Source organism: Colobus angolensis, unplaced genomic scaffold, assembly GCF_000951035.1.
Source record: "Colobus angolensis palliatus isolate OR3802 unplaced genomic scaffold, Cang.pa_1.0 Scaffold158, whole genome shotgun sequence".
NCBI classification, from domain to species: Eukaryota; Metazoa; Chordata; class Mammalia; order Primates; family Cercopithecidae; genus Colobus; species Colobus angolensis.
This window is the reverse complement of record NW_012114688.1, coordinates 3,065,261-3,084,392: the sequence shown is the minus strand read 5'-3', so window position 1 is coordinate 3,084,392 and position 19,132 is coordinate 3,065,261. Positions and strand designations below refer to the sequence as shown.

Genomic DNA, 19,132 nt, shown 5'->3' with positions numbered 1-19,132 from the left:
TACTTCAATTTATTGAGACAAGACCTTGGGAACCTTTCAAATCATATACTCTATTTCCAAAAGACAATATGTTATCATTAAAGATAATGTTATATTTAAGCAGTTCCAACTTATTTGCACTTACTGACATTAATAAATGCCTGTGAAATTATTTTAATACCTTAGCAATTTCATAAAATGCTTTCAAATGCAGATTTTAAAATGTTTACAAATCTGTGGTGAGGTGCTCATTATTCCTCGTTCTATTCTATGGCAGGACACCATGTGGTATATCACAAAGAAAATGGGCTTTACATGCCACATGAACTTGAAATTGAGCCTCAACTCTTACAACACAGTATTTTTTACTTAGTAATGCTACTTCTTCATGTCTGTTTTCTAATCTATAAAGTAGGCATTGTAAAGCCTTGTGAAAGGTTAAATGAAAAGCATACATATTTAGTACCTGGAATGACATAGATGTTTATCAATGTCTTCTTCATTATTAATTCTGAAATCACGTATTGCTTTGTTCTCCCTTTCATCCCTGGCTCTGCATGCTTCATCTTCTGTCTATACTATAATCTCATCTTTTGAGTCTATCAAAAGAGAATGATTGAAAATCCACAAGACAGCTTTGAAGAGAGAACATTTCAGTCACTTTCAAGTTCGTTTTTGGACTGTAATCATGAATCAGAAAATGATAACCCAGGGGCTAAATTCGACCTGAAGACTGTGTCTGGCCCATGAGCTAAGAATAGGTTACAATGGAGAAGAAGGAAAGAAGAAAAAAAAATAAAACAAGGAAAAACATGGGGAGGAGGAATAGGATGAAAAGAAGGGGTAAGAATATGTGAGACTGTATATCCTCAAAAAAAAAAAACCTAAAATATTTACTATCAGGCCCTTTAAAGAAAGAAAAATCTTGTCAACTTCTGGACTATATCCTGAAGTCTTTGTGATTGGAGGCCTCCTCCTGTTATACAGCATTGAGAATTCAGTGTAATTATCTATAAGCAAATAATAAAAACCTAGACTTGTAAATAACTGTGTTTATTAACAATAAAGAAATCAAAGGAAGATTAAAAGTATAACAAATCTGTGATTATTTTCAGATATTAGTAAGAATAATTCTTAGTTACCTAGAATCTGAGTTAAAATTAAGTTCGTTTGAAATGCTGTGTAACTTACTGGAGGGTTTCCAGCTCTGCAACCAAAAAACTCATTGCGTTACACATTATTTGAATATTACGGTAAAGAAAGTTAACATGCTTAATTAAAATGTCTGAACTGTGATATTAGTAGTTATTTATTGAGCTGTTATTTCAGAGCTTTGGAGGAAATACAATTTACATCTTAGGCAGTAAAACTCCAGCATGAAAGTCAAACTTCCAACTACCTCTGACTCCAGCAGAAATTTAACTTTCTTGACAAACTCAATTTATTTTCGTAAATTCAGGCATATGGAAATGAGCCCAGGACTGTATTAGTCAAAATTATCAAACTGTGAGCAATAAATTAAAAAAAATAGAAATATAATTCATAATATTGGTGGTCTTAAGAGTTCTGATGTTCACTATGTGAATATACACAGGCTGACTATTCAGTCCACAGCCCATTTTCTGGGAAATGACTTCCCACATACAAGTGTGAGGACCCTCTGGCCCTATGTGTCCCATATGATCCTTTCAGCCTAGCTTTAGCTCATTTAAATTGAGTCAGTCAAATTTTCCTTCTAGAATTGGGTTTCAGATACATTAATCTGTCTCTTAGCTTAAACTCTTATGGAGCTGAAGGAGGGCCACTCTCAGCACATGCATAGAGAAGCAGAAAGAAAAAAGAAATGCTAAACAGGGAAAAAATCAGAAGGTTTGTAGAACAAAGCCAAGACAGCCCATGGCATCCTGTATCTACAAAGGTCTGCATCATTGCCTTGCCAGTTACTGGCTTTTCTGTTTATTTCTCATCCCTCATGAAGGCCAGTGATTTTCCTGCTCCCTGCTTGTGTAAAATACTCTGGATCCACATGTAGTAAAACATGTTTGCTCCACAACACAACTCCCTAGAGTTTCTGATTCACAGGCCTGAGGTGGGGCCTGACCATTTGTATTTCTGAAAGTTTACAGGTGATTCTGATATGTGGAGAGGTAACCACACACTGATAATTACTACCCTAAGGTCATGTATGTGTCTTGGATTGGAGTTAGGGGGACAAGGTGATTACATAGTTCAATAAATTAGGGGGAAAAAAAGGACCTCTTGTTTTCAGTTCTAGATAGTTCTAGTTCTGTGATGTTAATTGTCTTCTAGTTCTATGAGGTTAATTTTTCAATCATAGAAGTACCTCTTTGTGACTAGTGTTTCTACTTCCTCTGTGGTAACACGGGACTTCAGGAACTAAGTGTCCCAAGCCATGACTTGCAGTGGTACCACAATCCACTCAGCCTTATGGAAGAACTATCACTTCCAAGAACTATGAGAAATGAGGAAATAAGATGTTGGTCCCTATTTTTATTCCCAACAAGCCATCCATTATCTGTGACACCCAAACTCAAAAACTCTACTCCATTTTCTTTCTTAGCATGGACCACATTCATTGGAATCTTTCCCAGTCTAAAACAATCAATTTACATCACCTTGATGAGTCTAGGTTTTTAAAAACAAAGTTTCTGTTTCATATCCTGTGAGGGCAAGAGGCTAGGTTGCTGAAGAAAGATGGGAAATATCTGAATATGGAATGAAGATACTTTTACAATGCATAAGCTTCATAAAGTACAAAGTCTGTCTCCCAGTCTTGAGAAAATCCACCACAATTCCCTAACATCAGAAGTCTTTTGGCTCTAAAACTTCAGGATGCTAAGTCACCTTGGCATCAAAACTGATTCCAGACAATACTTATTCATTCAACAAATATTTACTGAGCACACATACTTTCAGCAGAAGACCCAGCTTTTATGAGAACTTAATCTTAAACAATTTGAGAGAGAAAGAGACCCTTTAAATACGTATATATATTATAAATGCAAAATTAGGCATAAAATATTTATTTGAAGTGAGAAAACAAATCCCAACAAATAATACATTTTATTAAGTTGCAATATCAAAAGCATAAAATCAGAAAAGTCACATATTTGTATTAATTAACTTTTTTATTAACTGTCAAATTAAAAATTTGTCATTGGTAACAACATGTAAAATTTTCAGATTGTTGTGATATTTAGAAAAACTTCATCGAGAGAACTGTTTAACTAGGTGTTGATGAAAAACCATTTCTATACTTACATTTTACTTATCTAATATTTGGAAGAATTTTTTATAAATTAGCTTCTGGTTCTGAACATTTCTAACTTTGTTCTCCGCCTCTACCAACGTACTTGAGGAACTGTGGCTATAAGATTAATTCAGATTTATAAAGTGACTGCCTGTACTATATTTTATGTTTCAACACAAGTTGAGTCAACACAATGGGATACAGTAATATTTGAGTAAACATCCTTGCATCAGGATGGCTAACAATTATTTAACTATACAAGGAGATAACTGAAAACCACATAAATAAATCTCTCTAAATAAACTGTATTGCTAAATCAGTTTCCTCTAAGTCAGATCCAAAAACTGTCTATAGCTAGTTAAATGCTAACTCATCACATGGGGAAGTAAGACAGAGGTGAAGATGAAGTGCAAAGACTGCAGTTTGAAAAAAATCTTCCTTTTAAAAAATAATATAAAATTTGCCAGGTCCCAGGTCATGCCTACAGTCCCAGAGTTTGGGAAGCCAAGGCGGGAGGATCAGTTGAGGCCAGCATTTGAGACCAGTCTAGGCAACATACTAAGGCTCTGTCTCTACACAACTAAAAATAAAAAATTTAGCCAGATGTAGGTGGCACACTTCTGTAGTCCTAACTACTCAGGAGGCTGGGGCAGGAGAGAGGATTGCTTGAACCCAGGAGTTCAAGGTTTCAGCAAGCTGTGATCACACCACTGCACTTCAACCTAGGTGACAGAGCAAAACTCTGTCTCTCTCTAAAAAAAGAAAATATATATACACACACATACACACACACTCACACATACAAACACATATATGTATATATTTATGTAAATTTATATGCACATATATTTAGATTAAAATTATGTAAGTTTTTATATGTATAGTATAAATTTACATGAATATCTAAATACATGTATACATATATTTGTGTATAGATGTATAAGTTTACATAAATATGTGAACATTATTAGGGTCACTCCAAAGACATTGGAATGGGCTTATGCTGGTGAGGGGGCCTGAAACTATACTTCCTTTAATTCATGATAAATCTACCACTGCATCTTCTTACTAGCAAGAACAGGAGTTAACATGATTTTAGAAAAATGAGTAATATGTAAAAGGAGTATGCACTAGAATCAAAGAGGTTGAATACAACTTCTGGGCTCTTGATTAACCCCTGTATGACCATGGATAATGCACTTGACTTTAGTTTTCTCATCTCTATTATAAGACTGTTGGAAATAATATCTCCCAAAAGACATAATTCAAAAGAGTACAATTTTTAAACTATACAGCATGTTATCAAATGGATGTGTCCCCCCAAAATTTATATGACAAAGCCTAATTTCCATTTTATGCTATTACAAAGAAAGGCCTTTAGGCGGTGATTAGATCATGAGGGTGGAGCCCTCATGAAGGGATTAGTTCTCTTCTAAAAGGGTCCCCAGTGAGCTCTCTCAACCCCTTTCCACCACTCGAGAACATAACAAGGGCCAGGCACAGTGGCTCATGCCTGTAATGCCAGCACTTTGGGAGGCTGAGGCAGGCAGATCACTTGAGGTCAGGAGTTCAAGACCAGCCTGGCCAATATAATGAAACTCCATCTCTACTAAAAATACAAAAATTAGCTGGGCATGGTGGCAGGCACCTGTAGTCCCAGCTACTCAGGAGGCTGAGGCAGGAGAATCACATGAACCCTGCAGGCAGAGGTCGCAGTGAGCCGAGATCACACCACTGCACTCCAACATGGGCAACAGAGCGACAGAACAAGATTCCGTCTCAAAAAATAAAAATAAAAATAGAACACAGCAAGAAGATGGCCATCTATGCACCAGGAAGCAAACCCTCACCAGACACTAAATCTGTGCACACTTTGATCCCAGCTTCCAGAAATGTAAGAAATAAATGTTTGTTGTTTAAGCTACCCAGTCTATGGTATTTTTGTTACAGCAGCCCAAGTGACTAAGACGGAGTGCTTTGTAAGTGTTCATAATTATTTTTGTTAATAGTTTAAGCACTATCATTAGCATTATTAATAGCATTAATACTCAACTTAAAGTTATAAACATTGCTTTTGCCCTTCTGCTCTCTTAGCTTCTAGTCTCTACAGTGTTTTCTCCACTGTGGCTAACCTAGATAAAATTTCAGCATAGCAAGATTACAGTCTTGTCATCTGTGGACTCCAAGTACACATTTATCCTTTTCCAGTGAGGAAAACGTTTCCCTGGTAACTTGCCTTTCTAAGCCCACTCCCGATAAGCAATTGGCTGAGTTTGACAATTGTTTCTTTAGCAATCTCTGTAAACTACTAGCAATTTTTTGGACAAGACTTCTTAAAGAGGTTCATGTCTTTTTTCCTGTTCTAGGCATTGGAATGAAGTACGTTGGAACAGAATCATTTTATTATTTATATTTGCATTTTTAATAAAAATATGTAGGGATTTGCTCAGATCAAGTATTCCTGTTAATGTAACTAAATGTTGCTCATGGCTGATATCTCAGGTATTATCAATCTACTTGGGAACCTAGTAATGTTCCCAAATTTTCTAAGGAATTATAAAATACAGCATTCAGTACTTTTTATTAAATTGTATTCATATTTGTCTGAACAATTGAATTTAGATTTAAGTTTCTCAGAATACATTGCTTAAAAATAAAGTTTTCAGAAACTTTAAATCTTAGAAAAATAATCTGGTATTTAAAATGAATACAAAGCTGACAAAATCACTTAAGTGCAAAAGGATCATTTTAATGTGATTTGGGGAAGAATGAACAAAAATAAAAATATTTATTGAACTGTACCTTTTAATAATTCAGAGTAGATTTGAGATAATTTCATAATCACTACATTACAGCAGAACTCTCTATAGAAACACAGTAATGTTTTAAATTTATCCCCACAGTTCTCATAATTGTTTAACTAATAGGTAGAAAATGAAACCAAAGCATAAAAGTATAAAAATACAGACAATAAGCACAATGGTATTAAGGGGACCAGTTTAAGAACTTTAGATGTTATAAGGTATGAAGATGATGATAGCAATTTCTCAGGGTGCACATTTCCTAGATTATGTTTTGTCTGTCTATTGTGTACCAAGGAATTTATGTCAACTTTTCTACATATTACATTTGGGTTTTCATTCCTTCATTCATTCAACAAATACTGAGTATCAAGCATTTTGCAGCTGCTTTGTTAGATATTGGGTATACAAAGTTAGAATGAGAAAACAATCTTCCCGTATCTCTGGTATTGACAATTTAATGGAGTACAACAGAATGTTCATATGGGATTTTTTCCTGTTTTAAAAATCATTGTGGAAGCTCAAAACTAAATACAAAACATACCAAAAAATGCATCATAAGCTTAGAGAGTCACCAGGAGTTGAGGAGAGATACATACATATTTTTAGGGACTAATGAGAGGCACTAATCCAAGAATTTTTTCTACCACATCCAATGCTCATTCTTGTGACAGTCTAAACACATACACGACTGTGAGGTAAGAAAAAAGGAATAAAAAAAGAGAAAAAAGACAAACCAAAAAAAGTAAAAGAAAGAAAACTGTGAGACAGGAGAGCACATGGCCTTTTCAGAAGCCCAGTGTCCAAGCAGGAACACTGCTCTTCCCTTCTCAACAGAAGCATACAGAAATGCTTCTCCTTCCAAACTCCACAGGGAATAGGAAGCTAGCTTCATGAAGATCACTTATGCACTAGTAGGATTTCTGCAAGAAAAGAAGAGTGTTTTGTTCTCTAGTTGTATACTTGTGGAACCAGCAGACTCACTAATCTACCCCTTGGTCACCGTGTGTGAGAAAAGAGAAGGAAGACAAGGCTAAAGGAGAGGGAAGCAGTGGGACTGCCCTTATACACTTAAAGCTGAGGCAAGCAGACACCTCAGAGGTAGCTGAGATTGAGCTATCTTGCAGGAACTTCTCCCAAGAGGGACCCCAGCAGCAAGATGCTGTGGAATAAGGAAGGAGCTGAGGGAAGGAGGAGGAGGAGGACAATACCAAGCCAGAGCTAGATCTCCTATATCAGATAATCAAGCAGGAAACTTGACCAGGGCCCTCCTGTGCTCCATGACAGAAATGACCATTGTGAGCTAGAGACTTCTCATCAATTAACAAGTAACCACTCCTACTCCCAGTTCAGAAAGGAGAAGTTTGCCTGTTCCCTCTCCTTCCTCTCCACCTGAACCTAAGAGAGGATCTAGCACCTAGAAGGTAAAGGGGGCTGGGGGAAACTCTACTCCAAGCCACTGACGACATGAAAATTCTAACTATCCTTTGAAGAGAAAAGAGAGCTTTAAATGGAGTTTGAGGCCAAAGCCATAAAATATATAAGGGTAAAGATTAAATATTGAAGCAGAGCTGCTCTAATAACTGAAAGAACCTGGAATATTAAAGAGCCCATTCATGATTCCAACAGGCAGAGTAAATGGCATTGCTTTTTCCAGAGTTTAGGCCACGTCACGAGTAAAGCTAACAGTCACAGAAATAGAGATGAGCAGATGCATTATTTTGAAAGATAGAGGCAGGCCTGGACCCCAAAAAAGGGATCTGAACTGAAGGTACAGACTTGGAAGCTCCAAGCTCTTCAAAATAATAACATTGATAAATAATGATATTATCAAAATATAATATTATTAACAATAACAGTTAACATCTATTAATCTCTTACTACTTGACTAGTACTTTACTGAGAGTTTTATATGAATTATATAATTTAATCTTTCATACAATCTTATGAGGTGCGTCTGAAAAACCAACCACTTTGGGCCTATTTTACTTAGAAGGAAAGTGAAAATTTCCTAGCTGGTGAATAACAGAACAGGTATCTAAAATAGTTCTGACTACAGTGGCCACATGCTCAATCCAATTTCTTTAACTACCTTCTTAACATTTTCTCTTTTTTCTTTTTTTTCCTTAACTGGGTTTGTATTAGGGAAGGGAAGTGAAGGGCATGCAAAATTTATTCATTTTGTTTTATTTTTTCTTCCAACTTCTATTTTAGGTTCAGGAGGTACATGTGTGGGTTTGTTATATAGGTAAATTGTGTGTCGCAGGGATGTGATATACAGATTATTTCATCACCCAGCTACTAAGCGTAATACTTGACAAGTAGTTTTTCAATTTTTACTTGCCTCCCACTCTCCACCCTCATGTAGACCCCAGTGCCTATTGTTCCCTTCTTAGTTGCTTTGTTAGATTGTGTATTCAACGTTTAGCTCCTACTTATAAGTGAGAACATGTAGTATTTTGTTTTCTGTTCCTGCATTAATTTGCTTAGGATAATGGTCTCTGGCTCCACCCATGTTTCTGCAAAGGACATGATCTCATCCTTTTTTATGGATGTGTAGTATTCTATGATTTTATGTACCACATTTTCTTTATCCAGTCCATTATTGTTGGACATTTAGGTTCAATCCATGTCTTTGCTACTGTAAATAGTGCTGTAATGAACATACGCATCCTTGTGTCTTCATGGGAGAATGATTTACATTCCCTTAGGTATATAACCTATAAGGGATTGCTGGGTCAATTGTTAAATTCTTTGAGAAATTTCCAAACTGCATTCCACAGTGACTGAACTAGCTTACACTCCCACCAGCAGTGTATAAGTATTCCCTTTTCTCCACAGTCTTGCCAGTATCTGTTATTTTTTTACTTTTTAATCTGACTTGTCTGAGATGGTATCTCATTGTGGTTTTTATTTGCATTTCTCCAGTGACTAGTGATGTTGAGCATTTTTTCATATGCTTGCTGGCCATGTGTATGTATTCTTTTGGGAAGTATCTGTTCACATCCTTTGCCCATTTTGTAATGCGGTTGCTTATTTTTTGCTTGTTTTAAGTTCCTTATAGATTCTGGACATTAGAACTTTGTTGAATGCATAGTTTGCAAATATTTTGTACCAGTCTATAGATTATCTGATCACTCTTGATAGTTTCTTTTGCTATGCAGAAGTTCTTTCTTTTAATTAGGTGCTATTTGTCAATTTTTGTTTTCATTGCGATTGCTTTTGTCATCTTCATCATGAACTTTTTGCCAAAGTTTATGTCCAGAATGATATTTCCTAGGTTTTCTTCCAGCGTTTTTTATGGTTTTTGAATTTACATTTAAGTCTTTAATCTATCTTGAGTTGATTTTTGCATATAATAAAGGAAGGGGTCCAGTTTCTATAATCTGCATGTGGCTAGCCAGTTAGCACGGCACCATTTATTGAATGGAGAGTCCTTTCTCCATTACTTGTTTTTGTTGACTTCATCGAAAATCAGACGATTGTAGGTATGTGGCTTTATTTCTGGGTTCTCTAACCGGTTTCATTGGTCCGTGTTTGTTTTTGTACAAGTACCATGCTGTCTTGGTTATTGTAGCCTTGCAGTGTAGTTTGAAGTCAGGTAGTGTGGTACCTCTGGCTTTATTCTTTTTGCTTAGGATTACATTGGCTATTCTGGATCTTTTTTGGCTCCATATGAATTTTAGAAGAGTTATTTCTAATTCTGTGTAAATGCCATTAGTAGTTTGCTAGAAATAGCATGAAATCTGTAAATTGCTTATGGCAGTGTGACCATTTTAACAATATTTATTCTACCTATTTATGAGCATGAAACGTTTTTTCCATTTTTTGTGTGGTCTCCGATTTCTTTTAGCAATATTTTATAATTCTTATTGTAGAAATCTTTCACCTCACTAGTTAGTTGTATTCCTAGGTACTTTATTTTTTGTAGCTCTTGTGAATGGGATTGCATTCTTGATTTGGCTCTCAGCTTGCATATTGTTGCTGTAAAGGAATGCTACTGATTTTTGCATCCTGAAACTTTACTAAATTTGTTTGTCAAGAATAGGAGTCTTTTGGAGGGTCTTTAGGTTTACTAAGTATACAGAGACAATTTAACATCCTTTTTTCTTATTTGGATAATTTTTGTTGTCTTGCCTGATTGTTCTGTCTAGGGATTCCAGTACTATGTTGAATAGGAGTGGTGAGAATGGGCATCCTTGTCTTTTCTGGTTCTAAGATAAATGCTTCCAGCTTTTGCCCATTCAATTGGATGTTGGCTGGGGGTTTGTCATGGATAGTTTTTATTATTTTGAGGTATATTCCTTCAATGCCTAGTTTGTTGAGAGTTTTTAACATGAAGGGATGTAAAATTTTATAGAAAGCCTTTTCTTCATCTATTGAGATAATCATGTGATTTTGGTTTCTGTTTCTGTTTATGTGGTAAATCCCATTTATTGATTTGTGTATATTAAACAAACTTTGCATCCCAGGAATAAAGCCTACATGATCACGGGGGATTACTTTTTTGATATGCTGCTGGATTTTATTTGCTAGTATTTTGTTGAGGATTTTTGTACTTATGTTCATCAAATATATTGGCCCCAAGTTTTCTTTTGTTGATGTTGTTTTGTCTTTGCCAGGTTTTGGTATCAGAATGATGCTGACCTCATAGAATGAGTTAGGAAAGAGTCCTTTCTCCTCAAATTTTTGGAATATTTTTAGTAGGATTGGCACCAGTTCTTCTTTACACATCTGGTAGAATTCAGCTGTGAATCTGTCTGGTTCAGGGCTTTTTGTGTCAGTATGCTTTTCATTACTGATTCAATTTCAGAACTTGTTATTGGTCTGTTCAGACTGTCAGTTTCCTCCTGGTTCAATCTTTGGAGGTTGTATGTTTCCAGGGACTTATTAATTTCTTCTAAGCTTTCTAGTTTGTGTGCAAAGAGGTATCTGTAACAGTAACTGAGGGTTTGTTTTTTTTTTTAATTTCTGTGGGGTTTGACAGTAATCTCTCCTTTTTCATTTCTGATAGTGTTTATTTAGATCATCTTTTTTTCAATTGAGCTCTGATGTTGGTTATTTCTTTTCTTCTAGCTAGCTTTGAGGTTGATTTGTCTTGTTTTTCTAGTTTCTCTAGGTGTGGTGTTAGGTTGTTAGTTTGAGATTGCACTTGACTTTTCTATTAACACTGTTTTAGCTGTGCCCCAGAGATTTTTTTTTCTTTTTTTTTTTTTAGACAGAATCTCGTTCTGTCACCCAGACTGAAATGCAGTGGTGTGATCTCAGCTCATTGCAACCTTTGCCTCCCGGGTTCAAGAAATTCTCATGCCCCAGCCTCTCGAGTAGCTGAGATTACAGGCATGTGCCACCACACAGAGTTAATTTTTGTATTTTTAGTAGAGATTGAGTTTCACCATGTTGCCACGGCTAGTTTCAAACTCCTGGCCTCAAGTGATCTGCCCTTCTTGGTCTCCCAAACTGCTGGGATTACAGGCATGAGCCACTACACCTAGCCTATCCCAGAGATTGTTATATGTTGTATCTTTGTTTTCATTAGCTTCAAATAATGGCTTGATTTCTGCCTTCATTTAACTGTTTACCCAAAAGTCATCCAAGGGTAGGTTAATTTCAATGTAACTGTATGATTTTGAGAGATATTCTTGGTATTGACTTCTCTTTTTATTGCACTGTGGTCCAAGAGTGTGGTTGTTATGATTCTGGGTTTTTAAAATTTGTTGAGAATTATTTTATGGGTGACTGTGTGGCCAGTTTTAGAGTATGTGCCATGTGCAAATGAGAAGGATGTATATTCTATGGTTGTTTCGTGGAGTGTTCTGTAGATATCTGTTAGATCCATGTGGTGAAGTGTTGAATTCAGGTCCTGAATGTCGTTGTTAGTTTTCTGTCATGATGATCTATCTAGTTCTGTCAGTGAGGTGTTGAAGTCTCCCACACTTACTGTGTGATTAACTAAGTCTCCTCATAGGCATCTAAGAACTTTTTTTAATGAATCTAGGTGCTCCAGTGTCTGGTGCATATATAGTTAGAATAACGAAGTCTTCTTGTTGAATTAAACCCTTTATCATTATGTAATAACATTCTTTGTCTTTCTTGATTGCTGTTGGTTTAAAATCTGTTTGTCTGAAATTAGCTCCCTCTCTTTACTTTGAGCCTATGGGTGTCATTGCATGTGAGATGGGTCTCTTGAAGACAGCATACAATTGGGTCTTGCTTCTTTATCTAGCTTGCTACTCTGTGCCTTTTATTTAGCTCATTTACATTCAAGGCTAATATTGATATGTGTTGATTTGGTCCTGTCAACAGGTTGTTAGCTGGTTGTTGTGCAGAATTGATTGTATAGTTGCTTTATAGTGTCAATAGTCTATATATTTGAGTGTGCTTTTGTGATGGCCAGCAACAGTCTTTCATTTCCATGTTTAGCACTCCCTTAAGGACCTCTTGTAAGGCTGGTCTGGTGGTAACAAATTGTCTTAGCATTTGCTTGTCTAAAAAGAAAGTTATTTCTCTTCTGCTTATAAGGCTTAATTTGGCTGAATACAAAATTCTTGATTAGAATTTCTACTTTTAAGAATGCTGAATGTAGGCTCTCAGTCTCCTCTGGCTTGTAGAATTTCTGCTGAAAGGTCCATTGTTAGCCTGATGGGGTTTCCTTGCAGGTGACCTGCCCCGTCTCTTTAGCTGCCTTTATTATTTTTTTCTTTCACATTGACCTTGGAGAATCTGATGACTATGCATCCTGGGGATGGTTGTCTTGGATAGTATCTCACAGGGATTCTCTACATTTCCAGAATTTGTCAAACTCTCTAGAAAAGTTGGGGAAATTTTCTTTCTGTTCCTCTCTTTGAGGAACACCAATAAGTCACACATTTGGTCTCACCAATAAGTCACACATTTGGTCTCTTTACATAATTCCATCTTTCTCAGTGGTTTGGTTGATTCTTTTTACTCTTTTTTCTTTGTTTTTGTCTGACTGAGTTGATTTGAAGAACAAGTGTTTGAGCTCTCAGATACTTTCCTCACTTTGGTCTATACTGCCATTAATATTTGTGATTGTATTATGAAATTCGTGTAGTGAGTTTTTCAGCTCTATCAGATCAGTTTGGTTCTTTCTTAAAATGGCTATTTTGTATTTCAGCTCTTGCATCATCTTATCAGTTTCCTTAGATTCCTTAGATTGGGTTTTGACTCTCTCCTTAATCTTGATGATCATCATTTCTATCCAGATCCTGAATTCTATGTCTGTCATTGCAGCCATCGTAGCCTGGTTAAGAGCCGTAGCCGAGGAACTAGTGCAATCACCTGGAAGTAAGAAGATACACTGGCTTTTTGAGTTGCCAGAGTTCTTGTGCTGGTTCTTTCTCATCTGTGTAGCCTCATGTTCCTTTAATCTTTGAAGCTGCTGTCCTTTGGGTGGGGTTTTTTGCTTTTATATTATTTGAGGCTCTTGAGGATTTGACTGTGGTATAAGCAAACTTCAGTTGACTGGCTTGTTTCTGATAGATTTTCAGGGGCTCAGGGCTCAACTCAACACTTCTGGGCTTCATACTCTAGCCCTAGGGGATTAGTATTAGGCCCACTGCTTTGTTCTTTGGCCCCTCAAGGTTAAGCACCTGCTGCACTGGAGGGGCTGAGGTATTCCTGGTCTGCTGACAAAAACACTCCAATGGGAGGTGCCAGCCAAAGCTTTCTATTGGCACAGTGGCAGGGCAGCAGCATCTGCACCCAACTGTGCATGCCAACATAGCAGCACTTGAACATTTTCAACTGTATGAAACTAAATATTGTCAGGACATAAATGAAATAAAAAGAAAGACAAACTCCAAAAAACACTTAAAGCAGGGAAGCCAGGAAGATGGGTGGAAAATCAAGAGGGGTTAATTTAGATATTTTGTAAGATGAGGCTAGCATGATGATTACAGAGATATAAAAGGCTTCTTTTTTATCTCAACAATTGTTGAGAGCCCAATTTAGGCTGAAAATAATGAACTCATAATATCACATTGCTTTGCTGGTGGTTCATATGTTTTCACAGGTAAAATGCTTGTTTTCTTTACAAAATAACACTTCATTTAACGTTCTATTTTCTATTATTTGATAACAGCTGCATAAAGAAAAGTGCATAATTGATCATTTCATCAGATGTATATAACTATATGGAAAAGGTATAGCTAGTGGATGGGTATATATGCCTTTTTAAAAATTGAACACATTTTGTAGAACACATTCTTTAAACATGATTATTTTCATGGACTGAAGAACATTCTCTGTTTACAGTTTGATGCAGAAACTGAATTAAGACTGTTGTGGTTCATTTTTTAACTAAATATCCAAAGCTATTGCATTCACTATCCCTCTTATTTTATATAGCCACACTTCATTTCACTGACATTGCTCAGGAATAAGGTGCTCAACATCAATCAATTTTTCAGGTAGCTGAAACTTACCCACTATATGAGTGAACTGACTTTATTTTAATGAATTTGGTGGAAATCTAAAATATATCATACACTTTCAGTCCTTCTTACAGAAAGTATATTATATACAATTTATCTTTTTCCTGATGGTCTTGAATCGTTCTTATAAACTTCAGTGTTTGCATTGCGCTATGATGTAGCAATGCCCTGAGGGGCAAGTCATGTGGAGTTGTTTACCTTTAGACATAGATCACATCATGATTGGCATTATTATTCTGAATAAAACAAAGCAAAACTAAGAATGCCATGTGCTTTGAATCTAGCCATATGTAGCTTAAAATATTGGGTTGCTCATTTAAGGTCAGGATTACTCTTTAGGTAAGTTAGTAACCACTAATAATTCTTTGTTTTCCTATTAGTAACATGGGTATAGAAATAAAAGATAATATTTAATGTGTACTAATTGTCAGATACTTTACTACAGCATTGACTCCACAATGTTGAGAAATAGTATAGTGAGATTAAAACTCAGACTTTGGAGTCAGACCACTTCCTATCTCTGTGTCCATATACAGATTATTTAACTTTCCATGTCTTATTTTCCTCACTGGTAAAAATGAGATCATAAAAATACCTTCCTTGTGGAGTTATTGTTAGAGTTGATATATTTGTTAACACTTAGAGGAGTGCCAAGATTGTAGTAAGCATTGAGTAAGTGATAATGATGATCTCATTTTATCCTCATAGCAGTCCTGAGAGTTGGTTAATATTATGACCTCCTTACCTAGAAATAAGGAAACTAAGGCTTAGAGATGTTAAGCAACTTTTGAAGGTCACAGCACTAGTAACAAAGTACTGATTCCAGATCCAAGGACTCATAAACCACTAAGAGGACGATCCAAGACGTGTTGCTCACACTGTCAGAGATGGCTTTGTTGTTCTTCAGGGTACAACCTGCACAGCTCTGTGAAACAGCCCTGCCACTAAGATAGGCTGCCTCCCTATTTCATGCAACATTTTTTGAAGGTTAACTGAAACAAAGTGTATAGAGGCAGCCAACAGTTTCTTGTATACAGACTTAATAAAGGGCAGGTGCTTTTCACCTCTTCATGCTTCAGTTTTGTTTAACCCTTTTGACTGCATCCAATCTGGTACATTCTGCACCTAACCAGAAATGAGATAATTTGTCAATTCAATAATTAACTATAAGCTACTTTTAGGCCTGAAAAATATACTCTTATCTTCTTTTAGAAAAAGTTTAAGGATATTTTGAAAGATGTTTTATTTTGGGTGTGATAGGCAGCTTCCAAAACAGCCCCCAGTGATCCTCACCTCCTGTTATTTATTCCCTTGGGTGACGTCTTTTTTGTGTGTGTGTGTATAGGCTGAACCTAGTGACTTGCTTCTGACAAATATAATATGGCAAAAGTGATGGATGACACTTCTGAGATTAGGTTATAAAACTATGACTCCTTGCTTGCTTGCACTCTCTCTTGCATACTTTTACTTCCTTACCTGGGTGAAGCCAACTGCCCCGTTGTGGGCTGTCCTATGGAGAGGCACACCTGATAAAAGCTGAAGGTGGTCTCCAAACAATAGCGGCAAAGAACTAAGGGCTTCAGTCCAAGAACTTGCAAGGAACTGAATCTTGCCAACAGTTACCTGAGTGTGCCTGGGAGCAGATGCAACCCAGACAAACCTTGTGATGACTACAGCCTCAAGGCTGATGAAAGCATTGTTAGTCAGAGGACCCAGCTAATCCAGGTCCAAATTCCTGGCCCATAGAAAATGCCAACTAATAAATGGTTTTTTAGATCACTGAATTCTGGGGTAATTTGTTATGTAGCAATAGAAAAGTAATACACTGGGGCTTTTTCTACTTAGTCTCAAATCTCTGCTTGTCTTTTATATGGTTAACCAGGATCACACTACTAAAAAGAGAGATGGTACCAGCAATAATTTCTAACATAACTTTTGCCACACAATATTGTCATTTTCTGATTCCTTTCTTGCCCGTCATGCTAGACGGTGAGCTCCTCAATGGCTGAAACTGTATGTTTTATCTCTATTTTATAAAACTACGACACTTGTTATCTACTAATTGAAATATCTGGAGCCAAAGATGAAGTACAAACTCAAAAGAAGCAAAAGTGTGGGAGGATATGGGGAGAAAGAAGAAAAGACTATAATTCAAGAAGGGATTTCTAATTTTTAAATCCTAAAGAAAACAAACCAGAAGGAGAATAAAGTGTGAAATGTGACAGTAATTTTGCTTGGCACACAAGCCATTTTTAATTAGCCTAGGAGTAGTGCCTTATGATAGGCAATAACCACATGTGGAAGAATTAGTGGTGGGCAAAGCTCCCTCCTTGCTTTTGAGAAACATCTAGAGTTAATTGCTAACAATCTAACCCCTCTCTAACACTTCCTGGCCTCAGAAATGACAGCCCGGGACCAGAGCATTACATCTAGTTCTATTTCCAGACACATCATGGCAAAAGGATGGGGAAAACACCTCGACACGTCACTTAGATCTGGTTGCTAGTCAACAAAACAAATTGTCTATATGGAGTCTCATGAGGAGAACTTTAAAAAGCTAATATTGTATTGCCTTAAGAAAAGCCACTTGCAGGCCAAGTGTTGTGGCTCACTTCTGTAATCCCAGCACTTTGGGAGGCTGAGACAGGTGGATCACTTGAGGTCAGGGGTTCAAGAACAGACTGGCCAACATGGTGAAATGCCCATCTTTACTAAAAACACAAAAATTAGCCAGGTATGGTGGCTTCCACCTGTGGTCCCAGTTACTCAGGAAGCTGAGGCAGGAGAATCACTTGAACCCAGGAAGCCAAGATTGCAGTGAGCCAAGATCATACCACTGTACCACTCCAGCCTGGGCGACAGAGTGAGACTCTGTCTTTAAAAAAAAAAAAAAAAAAAAGGCCGGGCGCAGTGGCTCAAGCCTGTAATCCCAGCACTTTGGGAGGCCAAGACGGGCGGATCACAAGGTCAGGAGATCGAGACAATCCTGGCTAACACGGTGAAACCCGTCTCTACTAAAAAATACAAAAAAACTAGCCAGGCAAGGCGGCTGGCGCCTGTAGTCCCAGCTACTCGGGAGGCTGAGGCAGGAGAATGACATAAACCTGGGAGGCCAAGCTTGCAGGCCACTGCACTCCAGCCTGGGCGACAGAGCGAGACTCCGTCTCAAAAAAAAAAAAAAAAAGGGAAAATACTTGCTTAGTATACTTTATCTGACCAAGTTGACCTGATCTTTGATAAGAATTCATTTTTCCCTAATTTCTTGGGATTTGGTCATAATTGGGTTTTGTATAATTACTCTAATAGCTTAACTAGTTTGTGCTTTTAAATTAATAATAAAATTATTAGAATTATCCATATTTTTCTAGTCTATTCCTTGTTACTTATATTATCAGGGACAAAATAGGAAAGAGAAGACATCCTATGGACCAGAACACAGGGGATTTGGCCTCAAGTCCCAGATATCCAGCTAATCAAATGTATCCTTAGATGATATTTAAGTTCTTAATGGCTTAGTTTCTTTATTAATCCAATTATTATGGAAACTGCTATAGAAATTTTGTTGGGATAAAGTGAGATGCTCAAGGTGAAAAGCCTTTGACAAGGTTAAATGAGTTGGTCAATACAAATTAAAACATAGATGTCAATCTGTATCTATTACATCCCTCCAGAAAGAACTAACCTTCTGTAAGAAATTTTCTTTAATTCTAGCTTCATCAGCAATCTCCTTTCCGTAGAGTTCTTCTGCACTTTTTGTATGTTTTATATTATCAAGTGCTTATTTCTAATTATAATAATTTTCTTTCAAGTTGACAGTACGAAAGTCAAAAATATTGTAAGATAAATATCAAAGTGAACTTCCACTTGCCCATTAACACCAAACCAAACTAAACATGTGCCCTTGTGTAATTTTTTAACATCTCCAATAACTTGATTAAATATTATACATCTAGAATATTCCACAACACCTACTTCCACCACCAGCAACAGTCGGCCAATGCCTCAGAATCACATTTTTAAGGATGCCTTATACTATTATTCTAGGATATACGAAGTATTATTTCCAGGAAGTTGGAGTTTATAGAGAACCAAACCTCCCAGTTTTAGGAAAACCCATGCCTGAGACAAGGCCCCTTAAAAAGAATTTTTTTTTTTTAATCTTCATTTTGGTCCTAAGAAGCCCAAGTTACTCTCTTCAACTTTACATGATATCTGATTGGAACCAGGCCATGGTACATCCTTTCAACACACAATTCCAGTACTTGTGCCTATAATTCTAGGTAAACATCAAGATAGACACTTTGTTTGCTACCCCCAGGCCAGTGAGGTAAGCCTTGCTGGATTAGAAAGCCCAATACCAGCATGCCTTGTTCTGCTGCTGCTGTAAAAGGAGCTCCTCTCCTCACCATTTCTCCAAAACTCATCTCCCTGGATTCTAGGGAGTTCCTCCGCATTTGGCACAGGTAAACTGGTTATACATGTGTCATAACATAATTCTTAGTTGATTAATATATCATCTCTATTTTTTCTTAGGTTCTCTACTCTCACTGCTCCATTGTACCAGATTCACTTTTCCTTGTCTTTGGGAGACTGGAGTAATGGGAAGGAAGGTGAAGAGGAGGGGT

The 19,132-nt window shown here is 36.8% G+C and overlaps 1 long non-coding RNA gene across 1 annotated transcript in view; it reads right to left on the bottom strand.

Annotated features, from left to right (window-relative positions):
- Nucleotides 1-5,978: 5,978 nt before the first annotated feature.
- LOC105508090 overlaps nucleotides 5,979-19,132 on the bottom strand; it is a 41,203-nt gene continuing 28,049 nt past the window's right edge. The window contains exons 2-3 of the long non-coding RNA XR_001001203.1: nucleotides 15,103-15,252; nucleotides 5,979-6,974 (exon numbers count right to left, since the gene is read on the bottom strand). This is a non-coding gene — a long non-coding RNA (uncharacterized LOC105508090). The remainder of the gene's footprint in view (nucleotides 6,975-15,102; nucleotides 15,253-19,132) is intronic.